We start from the raw sequence: 6,012 nt of genomic DNA, 5'->3' as shown, positions 1-6,012 counted from the left end.
TGTTAACATGTACAGTGACAGATGGTCGCTCAGCTGTGCGTTGATAACTCCGCCAGACGTGTTGCGTGTATCAGTGTTAGTAACGAACAAATCTAACAGTGTTGATGAGGAGCTTGTTATGCGAATTGGTGAAGTAATAACATTCACACAACCACTAGATTCAAGTATAGATGAAAATGAGCACTGCGCACTTGAGGGACGTAGCATATCTATATTAAAGTCGCCGCCAAGAAAAAGAGCATATTGACCGACATTTACGAAATCGAGAAACGTCTCTAGGTGTGAGAAGAAACCTTCGATATTACCATTTGGGGGTCTATACATAACACTAAACACTTGTTGTTCACATTTCAACGATAATACTTCTAGGTCATCGGAAAGAAATGAAAAACATGGTAAAATCTCACAGCAAAGGGTATTCTTAACATATATCAACACTCCCCCACCACGTTTGCTTTCACGGTTTAAAAAATATGCCTTGTAGTGATTCATTTGAAGTACCTCTAGCTCATTTTGGTACCAAGTTTCAGTTAGCATGATGATGTCATACTGAAAACTGAACTCCTGTAAAAGTATAGAAAGTTCATCTTCCTTGTTCCGCGCGGAACATAAATCCGAATGAAAAAAGATAGCTTACTACCTTTACAAGATATAAAGTTTGTGGTTATCTGATTTGGTGTTAGTTCGGCTGAGAAAGCCATCATAAAAACAAAACAAAAAGAAAAAAGCTTTGTTAACCGGGTACAATAATATCAAACATGTCACACTAATTTAACAAGGTCATCGGTGCTAGTGATAGAAACAATCCTGGAGTTTTCTGTTTTGCGCATATATATTTTGCCTCCCCTCGCCCAAGCAAATTTCCATTTCAGCTCGTGTTTTTTCGCTACTGTCATTCCCAGAAGCTTCTTTAGTTCGGGGCACAAATGCTCATTAACGTAGATAGCGGTACGTGACGCATGACCGAGGTCAGCAGTTGTCATTCGTTTCTTCCGCGCTTTTTCGATGACCGCGTCTCTTTTTGAGCGAAGCACGAACTGAGCAATGACGTTGGGACATGCTGATTGCTTGCCTGCTGGCACGCGGTGGCAAATGTCAACGTCACTTTCCGCAGTCGGTTCCTCGATCAGCTCGCCGATCTTCTGCAAAACAGCGGCCACGTTTTCGCCTCGAACCTCGGGAACGTTTTTTTATCTCAATATTTCGATTTCTGGAATATTGTTCACAGAGTGTGAGCCTCTGGCCGTTTTGCTCAGCGTGTTTTTTTATGTTCTCGCATTCCCATCGCAGCGCAGCGTTCTCAGTCTTCAAGCCAGTGTTTTCTTTTTTAACGGTGGTTACCTCTTTCCTCAGATCTTCAAAATCTTTGTTGAAGTTTTCAAGACTAGCCTTGATCTCTCTCAATTCCTTCCGTAGGTCCCTTTCAAAAAAGCTACGAAATTCGCGTAGATCTTGTTTAATTTCTGTTTTCAGATCGTCGCAGAGTTTTGCAAGGTCAGCACTCATTTCAACGCTTCAAGCACAAAGGCAAAAACACGCTAAAGACGCTAAAGGCAGCGGCGTCAGCGGATTGCTAAACGGTAAAACGTGTTAAGAAAGATATTGATTCCAACCTGTGAATGTTTGAAGGGTGTAAATTATGATGTGGACGATTCGCTGCCGCCGCTACCAAAGTGGTGGTCACAGCCCGCAGCCTTCTTTATGCTGGTCCTGGTGGTGGCGCTGTGTTGTCCCGTCCAATTCCGTCCAACGGCTGCGCAGCAGGATGTTGATTGCGCTTGGGTGATTCGCCACGTGGCAGATGGGTTCCGTGAATGACGATGTTCCAGTGCTTGTCGTCGATGGACTCTGTGAATGTTTGAAGGGTGTAAATTATGATGTGGACGATTCGCTGCCGCCGCTGCCAAAGTGGTGGTCACAGCCCGCAGCCTTCTTTATGCTGGTCCTGGTGGTGGCGCTGTGTTGTCCCGTCCAATTACGTCCAACGGCTGCGCAGCAGGATGTTGATTGCGCTTGGTGGATGCGGCACGTGGCAGATGGGTTCCGTGAATGACGATGTTCCAGTGCTTGTCGTCGGTGGACTCTGTGAATGTTTGAAGGGTGTAAATTATGATGTGGACGATTCGCTGCCGCCGCAAGAACTGATGTTAGTGGCCTACACCCAGCGCCACAAGAACTGGGAGGCGAAACTGCCCCAGTTGGCATTCGCAACCCGTGCAACCACTATTCGGTCAACGGGCCTCATTCCTGTCCAAATGAATTTCGGCAAGGAGCTCGCGTTCCCGTTTTTTAACAACCTCCTTTCTACAGAGTCTGGGGGAAGGCTTTGCCCCTACGCGAAGTTCACAGAAGACCTGCGAAAGCGCTTCTCCGAGAACCTTCGAGAGGCCCGAGAGTATCTCGACGTCGCTCGTGTGCAACAGTGAGAATAGTACAACCAGGGGTTACGTGGCTTGCGGTTCGATGTAAATGATTTTGTGCTCCGGCGTATTCACCCACTGAGTGACGCCGCTTGAGGCTCCCTCGCAAATAAGTGGGAAGGTCCGTTTCGCGTGCATGAAAAGTGCTCACCACTCCCTTACGAACTAGCTCACTGTGAATCTAGTGAGGAGACCCGACCTGTTCATGTCCACCAATCTTAAACGGTTTTTTCAAGCAGAAGACGAAGAGTCCTCGAATGACTGGAACGACACTGACGGCAGTCCCGTTCCGTAAATCCCATTTTCTCCACCAAGACGGCGGTATAACCTGCGACGTCGTTGACGCCAAAGAGGGAGGAACCTTTTTTTTTTTAATCCTCGGCTTCGCTTTTCTCGCATTTTGGGGGTAGTTTTCTACTTCCACGAGTCTGCTCCCTTTTCGAGAGAGGGGGGCGGGAGTTGTGTACCCAGCTCAGATCCGTTATTTCAAACTTTCTGTAAGGGGTGCACAGATAATGTCAGGCTCAACCCTCAACTAAACATCCATGTCGTCTGCTTCCTTTGTTTTTCTACGAAGATGATTCGTGGACAACCTCGTCACTACACCCGCCATAGGAACGACATGGCGACCTGTTTCGTGGTGGACCGGGCCACCAAGGACGTCGGCGGCTCAGGGGCGGCCCAGGGAACCGTAGACCGCGGCTACCCCCTCCAAGGCGGAGCGGCAGCTGGCTCGGATCAAGGAGGATAACGTGGGGAGACGATTCAGAGCAGCAAGGTGGCCGCCAGCCGAGCCCTGAGCCAAAACAAGGAGCTCAAGCTACAGTTGGAGGAGATGCAGGACGTCTTTGACAAGCTGGAGCTGACCGAGGAGCCGCATAAAGGGCAGCATGTGACCAAGGAGGTGAGGAGAGGGCGGTTGCCGAACGCATCGCGCGCGTCAACCTACTCGGCGAGCGCGACCTCAAACGGGCTATTGCGTTCGTAAAGCCGTACGTGCAAAGCCAGTCTGCCCAGCAGCGCCATCCACCCCACGCCCACAACGACGACTCTGTCATCGACATGCCGGACGAAGTTTGAGGGGGGAAGGAAGTTTGGGCACCCTAACGGCTCCCCAGCACAGTTGCCCGACTTCGGGGTACAGGTACCAAAGTTTCCCGTGTGACGGCAAAATCAAGCCTGCCGCGCGCACATCGCGTGTGCCGCCTTGATAAGGCGGAACAGAGGCGGCGCACAGGCAGTCACTGCCTGGACTCAGGAGCCGCTGGTAACAATGCTAATCATCTTGTCGATGTCTTATTAAATTCAGTGTCTAGTTGTTGAAATCGTCGGCTCCGTGTTATTCCTCTTGGTCGGGTATGCAGCAAGGAAAACCGACCAGAAACTCTTACCGCTCATTCACACTGGAAGCGGATCCGCGTTCGCAAAGCGGTTGCGAACGCGGTTGTATAAAGATCCAGTGCAATTGCACGCGCACTCGATGACATCAAGCGCGCGTGCAATTGTACTGGATCTTTATACAACCGCGTTCGCAACCGCTTCGCGAAGGCGGATCCGCTTCCAGTGTGAATGAGCGGTTAGTGTTAAAGGTACGTGATTCCTTGTTTAGAGGTTCCAGAAGCAAGGTCCAAGTCCCAGCGGGTCTGTGGCGTAATCGGTGAATTAAACATAGGGGGGAAATGTTACATCCCGTTTCAAGTGGACAGATAGAACAATTTTGGATTATCAGTAACACGCTGTCGAAACGCGAATATGATAAAGAAAGGATGCGGGCAGCTCGATTTTGACTGGATTCGATTTAATTAATAAGGTAGGTCCGGTGAGGGGCCCAGGTAGCGGAGACGTACTTTAATTTCGGGCGAACATGGGTTTCATAGGTAATTTTCGGAGCAGTGAGGGCGCAAATTTCAGATTACGTTTTAAGTAACCGGGGGTACGTGATACTTTAGCGGTTGTCGCACTAATGTGGAAAACCCAAGAAAGATTAGAAGTTAGTTCAACACCGAGGTACTGATAAGCAGAATTGGACAAACGTACATCTCAGGGGTTTTTCCAGGAGCATTGTGAATACCTTGAAATATTTTTTTGTTTTTTTGCAACAAGGAGTGTCCGTTTTGATGGTGCCGGTTTATCGTTCACCCTCGTGCCGTTCATGATCTCGTGGTTCTGCGCTCCTCTACCTCCTTTTCCTCTCGTTACCTGCTACCAGATGGCATAATCTACAACAACTTCCCGCGCCGGCCTGGAGATGAGCCGCGAGATGAGGAAGTTTAAGACGGTACAGAGCAGCGCAGAAAACACGAACTCATGAAAGATCAATGGGGGATACAAAAATACACAAAACAAGTTGAATAAACACTCTGCCGAATCCCCACACAGTTTAAGTGAAGTCATGATAACGCAATGCTTGTAGCAAACAAGAGGTGTCCATCGTTTTGAGCCAATTCTTAATTTGATATGTTGCTTTCAAGAAGGAGAAGGTCTTGCATAGGGCGCCGAATTTCTTGTCCGCTTGCAAGGCGAACCGCGCAGACTCTTGGTATGCCGTCTCTTCCAGCAAATGTTGCTGTTATTCTTCCAAGCTTCCACAGGATCGGTGGCGTATCGTCCTTTATGATAACAATGTCTCCCGGTTACGTCCGCCGGACGCCCTCAAAGCCGACGCCGACGTCGACCGAGGTCTCGGCTTTCGCCACGAGCCCGGCGCGTTCCTGGGCTCCTGCTCGAATTCGAACTCCTCTGGATCATTCCTAGACCTTCCGCGACGCCTGCGGTAGTACCTCGCGTAGAAGAATCGATGTGGTTTCCGCTGGACTCGGGTGTCCCTGTATTCGTCCTCCTCTTCAAACTAGAAGTGGGGTCTTATATCTCCGGCGGGTAGTGAGCTCCTGGTCATACCTCTGTGACGGCGGTAGTAGCGGCGTAAACAGGGTCTCCCAGGCTGCAGCCTTCGCTGCGGTGGCGGTTGTTGCCGCGGCGAGTCCGGCACGAGCACAACGTCATGGAAGTCGTCCGAGTCCTGTACACCGTGGCGCGGGTTGGGCATCGGTCGGCGTTGACTTCGTCTAGGAAACCAGCGACCTCTGAAGCGTCTTCCGTCCATGGTATAAGTTAGGCACTGCACGGGCTCGCCGTCGGGACCTGTCACACTGGTGGCCTCGCGTCCCTTCTCGCCTACGACGACGTCAAACTCGACGGTCTCGCCCTCGTAAACGATGCGCGTGAGATTCTGCGGGTGGTTCCGCGTGATGGCGGTCTGGTGGACGAAGATGTCTTCCCGCGTGTCGTTGCGGTTAATGAAGCTGTAGCCATCCTTTACGTTGAACCGCTGGACGGTGCCCAGCACCCTTTCGGCGAGCACGGGTTTCTTCGTGGTCATATGCATGGCGCCAATGTCAACGGTGGGCGCTTTTCGGCGTTGCCCAGTAACACTTGCTGTAGGGTGAAAGATGGCTTGAGAGTACGTTCCTTGGACCATCCAGCCAAATATGGTTTCTACGGCGGTGAGGTCGTCTGTCATGCGCTGGATCCGTCCCGTGACGACTTGCCAGTAGAAGTCTGAGCCTATAAGAACGCCGACGTCGTTGTCCAT

At 50.5% G+C, this 6,012-nt stretch overlaps 1 pseudogene; it reads right to left on the bottom strand.

Annotated features, from left to right (window-relative positions):
* Positions 1-5,031: 5,031 nt before the first annotated feature.
* Positions 5,032-6,012, bottom strand: LOC120847933 (annotated as a pseudogene).

The sequence above is a fragment of the Ixodes scapularis genome, unplaced genomic scaffold, assembly GCF_016920785.2.
Source record: "Ixodes scapularis isolate PalLabHiFi unplaced genomic scaffold, ASM1692078v2 PGA_scaffold0__279_contigs__length_252992795, whole genome shotgun sequence".
NCBI classification, from domain to species: Eukaryota; Metazoa; Arthropoda; class Arachnida; order Ixodida; family Ixodidae; genus Ixodes; species Ixodes scapularis.
Note: the sequence above shows the minus strand (reverse complement) of the source record. Positions and strands in the feature narration are given on the sequence as shown.